An 11546-nucleotide genomic window follows, 5' to 3' on the forward strand; every position below is an offset into this window, starting at 1 on the left:
AGACAGGCCTTTCCCAGGGGGCTCCAGAGCCTAGGAACACTAATCCAAGGGGTTTGGTTTATTTAAAGCAGTCCTTTTAGGCTCATCTATCACTAGTTTCAAGACCCTGAGCAAAACCCCTTCCATTCAAGCAATTATGTATGCCTTTTGGCAGTATTTTCCCTCTATGTGGAGATACTGTCCAAATGCACAAACATTTTCCTTTCAACAAATATGTAATGGGTTTTCAGAACTCTGAAAGATGGGCCTCCAAGTTTAGATTCTGCTTCAAGTGCTATACTGGCTCTTGGACCACTTCCTGATAACAGAAGGGAAAACAAACTCCCTTTCCCAACCTTCAGCGTTTTAATTCCTTCCTCTTTCAATTGAAGTTTTGTGATCTGACCCAATTGCTACCACCACTAGCCTGGGGGGCTCAATTTACTGCCCCCCCCCCCCATGGGCAGTACCTTAGGGATTTCAAAGTCACTAATGTTTCTTCCAGTTGTTTAAAAAAATGTATTTTAATTTTGGCTAAAGAGAAGCAAATGAAGTCCCACAACATATACAAGGCAAGAAGGAAATTAAGTTTCTTTCAGTAAACATTTCTCAAGCACCTATTCAGTGGTCAGGATTCTACAAGTAAGACTGAAGTATCTCATGTTTGGGAATGCTTTCTCTTTTCCTGAATGTCTTCTTCTCCCTTAAAATACACTATCCCATAGCTGCTTATACCCCACAAATAATAACCCTGCAAGATAAGCCTTTGTATTGACCATGTTTAACAGAGAAGTTTTTAATTCTTAAAACCACACAAGTTAAAAAAAAGAAAAAAAGATTGCCTTTGGGCTCAGTCTAATGCCATTTATTTTTAATAATTAAACTTAATCATGTGTTTACTCACTATGTTGTCATTCCTAGGTAGGACATATATTTGGGTGTAACAGCATAATATAATTTGAGCAATAATTAATTGCTCATGAAGTGATACTCTGGATCATCAGAGGGGAGAGAGAGGAAAGGTGAGTCAGGGTTGACCTTTAGAAAAGAAGTGATGTGACTCTCCCTGTTTCTCGAGGTCATTGGCCCTGAATCCCCAAGAACAAGGGAGCAGAAGTGACTAACTGGGAATTTGGTGGCCCATGGGTGGGAATGGAAATGACCTTCTGGGACTAGCTTCGGGGAGGCAGATCAATTTTATTCAGGGTGAGTGGGGTTATATTGGACTTTGGGGAGGGAGTAGGGATATCCCGGATGAGCAAAGGTCATTGCCTGAAGGGCTGAGGTACTGAAAAAAATTATTTACAAAGAAAGTCATTCCAGGAATCCCAGGTGCTTGCTGAACGGGTTCTTATCAGGAGAAAGGAAGTTGGACCTGTAATTTCCCTTAGGACCTGACTTTTCTCAGCGTCGGCGTCCCGGCTCCCTGGGCAGAGGAGAGGCAGTCCTGTGGAGAAAAGGCAGTGTCCTCCATTTTGAACTGAGCTAAGGGCTTTCAGGTCATATGAGTGCTGTGGGTTTCCAGACAAAGTGATATTGAATAGAGACAGAAAGATGGAAAGATAATTTTCTACTTACAGCAATTTGGGTTTAAGAAAAGGAACGGAAACTCCTTCCAAGAGAGAAGTAACGCGATGTAGATGGAAGACAGGAAATAGCTGAGAACATTCTGAAAGACACAGCAATGTGGCAGTTCTGAGAAATAAATTCATTAGGAAGGAAGTAACACAAAGCGAGTCTTCTGATTTGGTCGAGGTTGCTTCACAGAAGACCTCACAGGGCATGAAAGGATGCAATATTTTCACATGTAATTCTGCACTTTTCAAGGTTCCCCTTCATTGTGTTGTAGATATAAAGAAATATCCGGGGGGGGGCAGGGAGGGGTTGTGTCATTATACTCACATAGTCCAAAATCTCTCGAAGCTTTGAAACGCATGATATTGTGCAGATTTGTGCAGTTGTACAATATAGTTTAGAATAATCTCTAAAATTATTATTCACTCAAGAAATCAATGCTTTTGTTTGACTGGCATGTTTTGTTTGGGAACTTTTGGTTAAGTGCCTTTTGACATATGCCATGTTTGTGACAATCAGCTGAAGAGATGGATAGGGCAAAGGCAATGCAATAATATAACTAACTGTAATGACTTCTTTAAATGGTGGCTTTGGAAGATCTAAGGGAAGAGAAAAATATCCCAGAAACGACTATGAAGCAAAAATAAAGATTTTAGGAGAATTGGCATGACCTGGCTTTCAGATGAATGGAAAGATAATGGAAAGGATTGTGGGGGGGGGGTAGGGAGGTGTCATATTAATTACAGAGAACAATCACCTGCCAAGATAGGGAATACAGGAAGAATCTGTACTCCTTCCAAGCACTGTTACAAGAAGTGTCAAGATAGAGACCTCATACCCACAAGATTCATTAACATAAAATGTCAACGTTTTTACACGCAGTAAAACTGCTATCATTATCTTGACTCTATTTGGTTTTTAAATATATTTTCTCTCCAAATCTGAAAATAATACTTGTTTATTTTAAAGATACATTATGTTTATTATTTGAAAACTAGGTTAGTTTAATAACATAGAGAATCTAAGAATTTATGCATTGCTGGTAGAAATGTAAAATGATACATCTGCTATGGAAAACAGTATGTAATGGGAGTGCCTCAAAAATAAAATAAAATAAAAAATGGTATTAGCATTATTTGGATAGGACACCTCTTTAGACACCACTGTGACTTGAACACTTGGTCCTAGCTGGAGGAACTATTTTGATCAGTTAAGGAAGTTTCAGTAGGTATACCTGGAGTTATTAGGTTACCAAGAGTGGGTCTTTCAAGGTGGCACTAACCCCTGGCTCCTACCTCTTTTCTTGCCTTTTGCCCTGCAAAATTCGAACCTCAGCATCTTCCACATGCTCCTGGCACCACAATATCCCGTCAAAGCTCTTGAGGCCAAACAATGATGGACTGAACTATATGAGCTAAAATCACCCTCTCTTTTCTTAAATTGTTTCTGAAGGTCTACAGAAATGTGAACAAATGTAACCAAATTCATTTTAGGAAGTATACCAGAAAAACAGGAGCTTTGTAAGCAGGGACTTGAACAGCTATTTCAGTATCCATGTTTATAACAGCATAGCAGCCCCCAAATGAAGTGAACTAACAACCATCACCAGATGAATGGATAGGGTGGTCCTATGTGCAATGGAATGCTCTTAGCCTTACAATATTTTAAGACTTACTGTGTTCTGCCCAGTTCGCAAACCCCAAAAGACCAGAAATAACTAGACTCCGCTGTAAATACATGAGGTTCTTTTTATTATAAATCATTACAAGCTACAGCTTAGGCTCACACCCTCCACCGCCAAAGCAGTGAGAGCCGAGAGCCCAGTGCTCAGGTTAGTTGGGTGATTTATAGATTCTGGTCCCTCCCAGCATGCCCAAGGCAGGGGTGATTCCTGCCTGGCAAGCATCTATTGGTCAAAATGCTGCATTTTGAATTGATTGGCTATAGAAAGGTCCCCAAACCATTAATGATCCGGTGTCCCTCCCTAGAGGGATGGGCCAGTTTCCTAGCAACTGTATCTCTAGTGAGTGAGGAAAGAATGCAGAAAGGCAGGTTCTTCCCCTCAGGGCATTACTGGACTTCTCCATCCAGCTAACCTTAGTTCAGGCCTTAAACTTTAATAATAACTGCTGATTTTTAATCTTTTGGTCTCTCAACTGAGCTTTGGAGAAATTTTTAAAATGTCAAAGAGGGCTCATTTACTCCATTGTTCTGGACTATGCTGTTAAGGTATGGCTTAGTTTCTGTTCTACTCCTTTGAAGATAGACCATAACCAAGGCAGTTTATAAAAGAAAGCATTTAATTGGGGGCTTACTTACAGTTTGAGGTGTAATCCTTGATTATTTTTGCAGGAGCATGATGGGAGCATGGTGGCAGGAAGGCATACATGACAATGGAGCAGTAGCTGAAAGCTTATATCCTGATCTGTAAATAAGAAGTAGAGAGAGAGAAAGAGAGAGAGAAAGAGAAACCTTTTGGACCTGGTGTGGAGTTTTGAAATCCCAAAGCCCATGCACAGTGATACACTTTCTTCAACAAGATCATTTTTCTTAATTATTTCTAAGGTTCACTGACTGGGAACCAAAATATTAGTGTATGAGCTTATGGTGATCATTCTCATCCAAACTAGCACAAAATGCACTTGTTTATTGATGAATTTTTAGCTTCTCAAGTTAGCACTTGATCTTCTATTCCATGGGTCACATTTATGTTTTTAAGAGGTTGTGTTTCATGAACCTGTAGGGATGAAGAAATTAACAACAACAACAAAAAACCCAGAAGTGTAACAAAGCAAAGAAAATGACAGAGTATCAAATAGCCGACATTGAATACCAATTCCAAACTGTCCAGTAGCATATTCTTGGGGTAGCTATTTTTATTTTTATTATTAGTCTTAATTTTTGATCAATAAAAATAGCAATTGTGATATCAGATACCTCATTAGGATGGTTGCATTTAGAATGGAAAATTGAGCAGAGTTCTTTGTATCTAATCAATATCAGAGATCATTATCACTGTGCTGCCCTTTACCAGACAAGTGCTGGGGTAGTTATCACAGATGGGTCTTAATTTCTTCAGAGTGTATTTGGTTCTAAGTTTTGTTTTTTTTTTTTTTAAGAACTTCATCCTAGAAAAACATCAATGCAGAGGCTAGGTTACTATGTAGTTACAAAGCTCACATACATTGTTGATTTTCTTTTTGAGCTATGCAATAACTTTATGACCTAAATAGTTATCTACTATGAAAAGGAAGAAATCCTACTTATTGCAAAGTATCGAGGGGAAAACATGGCGCAGATGCTCAAAACATCTGAATTCCAGATTCCATGCTTTTTCTCTTTATTATATTGTCTTCAGCCATAGGTCTTCACACCTGCTTGGTCCTGAATAGCTTTGTAAATTGTGACAACTGTCTTTTACTCTAGGAACATGTCTGTTTTAGTCACATAAAAAGGATTTTCAAGCCATCCACATGTCCATAACTGAAATGTCTCTATGTCCTAAAGCATGAATTGGAACGATACCACAAAATAATATATAATGTAGCCAGTGTTTGATTTATTACTCTATAAAATTCAGTAGGATTAAAGAGCCATATAGCAAAAGTATTGTCAAAAATAATTATAACATCTGACTCGAGAGAGACATTTTTCAGACCTGGTTCCATCTGGTAGGAGTTTTCTTGGCAGCTTTCTCTCATCACAAAAAGGTGTTAGGAGAGAGAGATTTTTCACTGAGCAGCCAAGTTGCACGTAAATTTCCAGAGCGGGGGACAGGAGAGTAAATGTGTTTAATGGCTTTGTTAGCTGTTAAGAAGTAGTAGGAATCTCTGTGCTAACTATAAACTGTATTTGGTCATCTTTTTTGCCCTGCTTTATTGGTTAAACTAGCAACTTACTATAAACTGAATCCACCAATGGATTTATCATCCATGATTTATCATGATTTATCATGAATGATAAATCACTGTATATGTTTATGTCCTCATTAATGCTTTAATATTGTAATTAAAGTTACAAGGGCTATTTCTTGCTTTTATTGTCGAGAATGAGCCACCCCCCCAAAACATTTTCCGTCGCTAGGACTTATTGAGGTAATTCAGTCAAATTTAAAATACTATTTTCAAACCAGAACATTAAAATAGAAGTTTATTTAGTCAGGAATCCTCCTTGGAAGCTGCAGCATACTGTTGGAAAGTTCCCTTTTATTATAGAGGTTTCTATGTAAAAAAACCTCAATGAGTTTTAACTCCAAAAGTTGAAGTTAACTCACAAAGAAGCCTAATAGAAGCCTAATTTTCACGAAAAGATTTGCAGAATCAAGCAAATAAATGATATTAAAAGTGTTTGTAGGTAAATGGAACTACAAGGCTTTAATCTTTATTCACCCAGTGTGTCATTTATTTACTGCAATGGATAGTTGCTTTGTTTTTGTCTCTCAGGTTGTTTTCATGTTTCTTTAGGTACTTTGCCCCTTCAGAAGAACCCGTCCCTAGTGCCTATTCTTTGGGTAAGCCTGTAGTGAAAACTCACCTCTGATCTGAAGATGAGCATGTACTGAAGCCTGCTCAGTCAGAGCAGTTTTTGTTTTTGTTTTTGTTTTTGTTTTTTTTCCCTTGGCCACAAAAATCACTTCAAGAATGAGTTGATTACTCACGTAAAGTCATTGGTAATCATTTGCTCAGACTCTGACTAGAGAAAAACTCTTTTGTCTGCTGGTCTTAGGAGAATGTAGCGCTTGAACTGGTGGCAACAATTCTCAATGAATAAGTTTGTGGGAAGCAAGGTAAAAAATTGAAAAGACTGATAGAAAGCAGAGTGCTGGTGCCTTCACTGGAAACCCACCCCCAATCAAGGGGCTATGGACATTAATGTATTTATAAAATTGATGAAATGTATGAATATTTTTCCAAAGATTACATAGTATAAAAGACAGTACAAATTGTCAAATATAGTGCTGTGTGGTGATTAGTTTAGACAAAAATATGGTAATATAAGGAAAACTGGGAAAGCCTTAGTAGGGTCAGAATAGAAATTGGAAAGGACATGGTGATGAATCCTTAAATTCTTTTTTTTTAATTTTTTTATTCTTTATTAATTACAGTTCATTCACTTTGTATCCCCCCTGTGGTTCAATCCCTCCCTTCCTCCACTCTCTGCATGCATGCCCCTCCCCAAGTCCACTGATAGGGGAGGACTTCTTTTCCTTCCTTCTGATCCTAGTCAATTAGGTCTCATCAGGAGTGGCTTCATTGTCTTCTTCTGTGGCCTGGTAATGCTGCTTCCCCCTCAGGGGGAGGTAATTAAAGAACAGGCCAATCAGTTCATGTCAGAGACAGTCCCTGTTCCTATTACAATGAATCCTTAAGTTCTAAATGAAGAGAGAACAGTAGTGGATATGATAGCAGGTAGAAGTGCATGAAATGGTTTTCACTAAAGGATCAGTTGTGCAAATCCCAGAGTGACCACTATAAGAATATTCAAGTAACATCAGTCAAGTAATTCTATACAAGGGAATCATAAATATAGGAACTGGGAGATTTGGTTCATAGTCATGAGTAGTCAGGCTGATAGAACAGTCAGAAACAGGCAAATGAGACTTACTAGGTGAAAAATGAGAGCTCTGTTCAGGGAGGCAGAAGTTGGAAGATATTTGGGGCAGAAAAGTTGTTCCTGATTGATTAGATGTGAAATGAGAAAGACACTCCTATAATGAACATAGAATGGAGGAGTGTTGAATAGAAGTGAAGTTCTAATCCTGTTCCTAGATTCTACTCTCAGACTATTTGTTTGTATACTGTTTACGGTGAACATCAACCACACCCTTCCAGCATAATCCTCATAAGCTATTTGCCTTTTTGCATATTTATTCATGAATTACTTATTCCTGGTTGTCTCTGTTGGAGGACTAAAATAATTCTCCAAAAATATGTCCCCTCAAAACGGAAGGGAGAGTATAATGTCTGTGGTGTGTGTGTGTGTGTGTGTGTGTGTGTGTGCACGTGCATGTATATAGTGCCATAGAGTGTGTGTGAAGTTCAGAGGACAGCTTGCAGAAGTCATTCTGCTCCTTCTACCATGTGTGCTCTGGAGAGATGGAGCTTACACCCCAGGCTCAGCTGAAGGCATCTCATAGCTCCAGAGCTACTTTGTGGAGGGGAGGTGACATGGAAGTGATTACAAGCTCCAGTTATAATTTTATAAAAAGTATACAGTAGACAGTATCAGGTATGTTCAGGGTGATATAGCCATTGATATGAAGTATCACCAACATACCTATGAAAATATGACCTGAACAAGGACTGTGGAGTAAGAACAAGAATGCTCAAAGAAATAATCTCCAAGATTTTTATGTGATAGCTAATAAAATCTTTTCCTCAGTTTCCTTATGACAATATTATCCCTCTGGCCTTCCTTGTAAATGTTCATCTACAGTTCTCTGCCAATGCCTATGTTCCAGAACATTCCTATCAGAAATGACCTGGCCATCCATGAATGGGAGAGCAGTGGTTGATATTTAGCATCAGGCTTCTTAAAGGTCTGAGCTCCCTTAGGATTCTAAGTAAAGGGAGCTGCTGATGGAATGCTGGGGCCAGTTGGTTTGCCATATGGGATGTGTTAAATCCTTCTTTTGCCTTCTGTTCCTTCTCTTTCATCTCTCTTTCTCCACCTTCCTTTAGGCAACCCTCACCTGCTTTCTTGTCTTTCCACGCCCCCTCAATTTTCCTTATTCCTTTTTCATATTTTCCCAAAGTGTGTCCTCATAGTCATAAAGGCTGATAACATGAAGTGTTTACACACCCTAGCTGATGTTTACTTCATGTTGTTGTGATGGATTAGTCTGAGAAAAGCCACTTAATGAAGAACAGCTTTATTTTAGCTTATAGTTTCAAAGAGATAGAGTCCACCATGGTGAAGAAGGCCTATAGGGCAGCAGAAGATGGAAACTGGAGATCAGATTTCCATAGACATGCACAGATACAGGAAGAGGCACAAGGAAGCAGCCTGAGGCTATGACCCGAAAATCTTGCACCATGATATATTTCTTCCCTGCAAATCTCCATGACCTAAAGTTTCCACCATCTTCACAATCAGTAGCACCATTGAGACTGAGCCAGGAGCTGAGCAGATGGGGCACATTTACTCTTCAAACAAACAAACAAAATATGACTTCAAAGATCAAATTATATGAATAAATAATTTAATGTGAAGCGTGTTACTGTTGTGCCAAGCACATATTAAAAGCTTAATGTCTGTGTCTTAGCTTCATTTCTGCTGTTGTGATAAAATTACTTTACCAAAAAGAAACTTATAGGTAGAAGGATTTTCTTAGCTCTCAGCTCCAGGTTGAAGTCCATTATTTCAGGGAAGTCAAAGCAATAGAAACTTGAAAGAGCAAAGTATGTCACGCTGACATTTATATATATAGAGAGAAATGAACATACATATGCTTAGCTATCATCTAGCTTTCTCTATTTTTATACCGTCTAGGACCTCACTGCAGGAAAAAGCACCACCTACTTTTAGGCTGAGTCTTCCCACATCCATCAAGACAATCTCAACTGACATGTCCACAGGGCAACCTGATCTAGTCAATCCTCCATTGAGACTCTTTCCAGGTGATTCTATGCTGTGTGAGGTTGGTAATTAAAGCTGGCCATCACAACGTCTCATTAGCTTTTGAAGAAAGGGGCTGATTATGAAGTGGTGGGCTGGCCACCTGCAATCTGCAACCAATTTTGAAGACTGGGATAAGCCTACTTTTTTTTCTTTTATATTTCTTTTAGAAGACCATAATATTTATTATTGTAGCTCTTCCTCCATAATTCCAAAGCCTCCTTCCTAGCCATGTTAGGAGAAATGTGTGAATCTCTTTATTGTTTACTTCAAAAACTTCCTGCAGAACACATTGATATTTCAAGAGAAAAGCTTGAGTTGCCAGCTTACAAGACTTATTGATCTTCTAGAATAGATAAACTCATCTTACTCTGCCTGCCAATCCTAAAGGATTAGAGCATCACACTTACCAGTCCCAATAATCTTTCAAAGTGGGAGATTTCATTAGGTCTCACATCATAATTTTAATTATCAACCAACATTTGACCTCTGATGAACAATGGGAGGGACACTATGGAGGGTCTCCTTCTCAACTGTAACCAAGAAACTTGTCCTTTTGTCTCATTAGCAGGTTGTTTAGGTGGTTTCATGAGGAGTCAGTATCAGACATTTACAAAGTTAAGACTCAGAGGAAGTGCAGTGAAAAGAGTGTATCACTTTGAAGTTTTGAGATTTCTGATTTCCTGGATGTAAAGACTAGGAAACATTTGTAAATGTCAAGGATAATTTCACTATGAGTGTTCCATTGAGTACACACAGCACAAGTAGCATGCCTGTGCTGGAAACACTGGAGCCAAGGAGGGAAAAAAATACACACACACACACACACACACACACACACACACACACACAAGCCAGGCCTGGGGATGTGAATATGTAATTCTACCACTAGAGATTTCTAAAACCAATTTTTAGGTAGTGAAATCCAGAATCCAGAACAATCTGGGGCTACATAGTGAGACACTATCTGAAAAAAATGAAATAAAATAAATGAAAAATAAGAATCACACACACACATACATGCAAGCACACACACATCGGGTCACAAGGTGGCTTAATGGGTAAAAATGGTTGCTGTCAAGCCTGAAGACCTGAATTTGATCCTCTGAACCTACTTGGTGGGAGAGAATTGGCTCCCACGAGCTGTCCTTTGACCTCCACATGAAGTCATATGTCATACCCCCTTCAGAATAATGAGCAAATATAATAAAAGTTATTAGACTCCCCATTAAAATTAGAATATTCATTCTTAAGCATTTGCATAACTTTTTACTTCTTTTGGGAACCTCAACACATCCGCTGTAATCACTTAGAGATGGACACATTGTTATGAGTAAAAATAAAAAAGTACTCATTTTCTTAAATATTTCAACCAGTGTGTGTCTGTGTCTCTGTGTATGTTTGTGTGTGTATCTAATAATTTAAACTCTATTCTTTATGGGATTTCTAGTAATAGAAAATTAATCTTTTACAGTAATATCAATACTTCTTAAACTAGTATTACCATTTGAGGAAATACAGTGGACTTTTCTTATCAACTTTTTACTATTCATCATGTATTAACCAGGCCAAAGATGGTTCTCATTGATCACAGATTGACCTGGGTTTGACTCTCAACTTGACTTTACCTTCCAGGCCCACTTTTGTTATCTATAAAGTGGAAGAGATAATCTCAACATGTTTGTTTACAAGATTGAATTTGTGATACAGAAAGTACATACTAGACATTCAGCAATATCATTTCTTTCTATGGTTCTCCTTGTCTAAAAAGGAAAAAGAAGGATTTGATTCCCCAGATCAATGTAAATATGATATAAATGTAAACACAGTTTATTGGTTGGTGAAATACTTATGCTATGTAACTTCAGAGGTCCAGGCAATTTGTTGTTGTTGGAAAGGGGACTATTTTTCTTCCTAGTTTTACTTCTTTCCATGAAATCTGTTAGTCTTGGTCTTTTAAACTATCTTTCAAAATTCTGCCCAAAATAACACTATATGTTAATCTTGTTAATCCAAACCTATTTTACAGCTGTTTACTCAAAGTGGGGTTTGTTTATGAACTCTCACGATGTCAGAGAAACATGGAAACAGATAATATTCTTGATTCATGTCGGTTCAACTCTCTTTCAAATTATTTTGAGTTTGCCAGTTTCATTTGTCCTGGCTGCACCTGTAAATAAGAGACTGTGATGATCAACTATTTATCATCTCAATTTGGGTTGTGAACTGTTTGGGTAATTAAAAGCAGATGGTAGAAGCTGGGAAAAAATGTGTAGCAGCTGATTAGGGAAATAAATGGATTTGGAGATATTCGGCGTCCAGATAATAGATGGGTCAAACATAGTTTACACTGCCCTGTGTGTACTTTTAGGATA

Source organism: Meriones unguiculatus, chromosome 8, assembly GCF_030254825.1.
Source record: "Meriones unguiculatus strain TT.TT164.6M chromosome 8, Bangor_MerUng_6.1, whole genome shotgun sequence".
NCBI classification, from domain to species: domain Eukaryota; kingdom Metazoa; phylum Chordata; class Mammalia; order Rodentia; family Muridae; genus Meriones; species Meriones unguiculatus.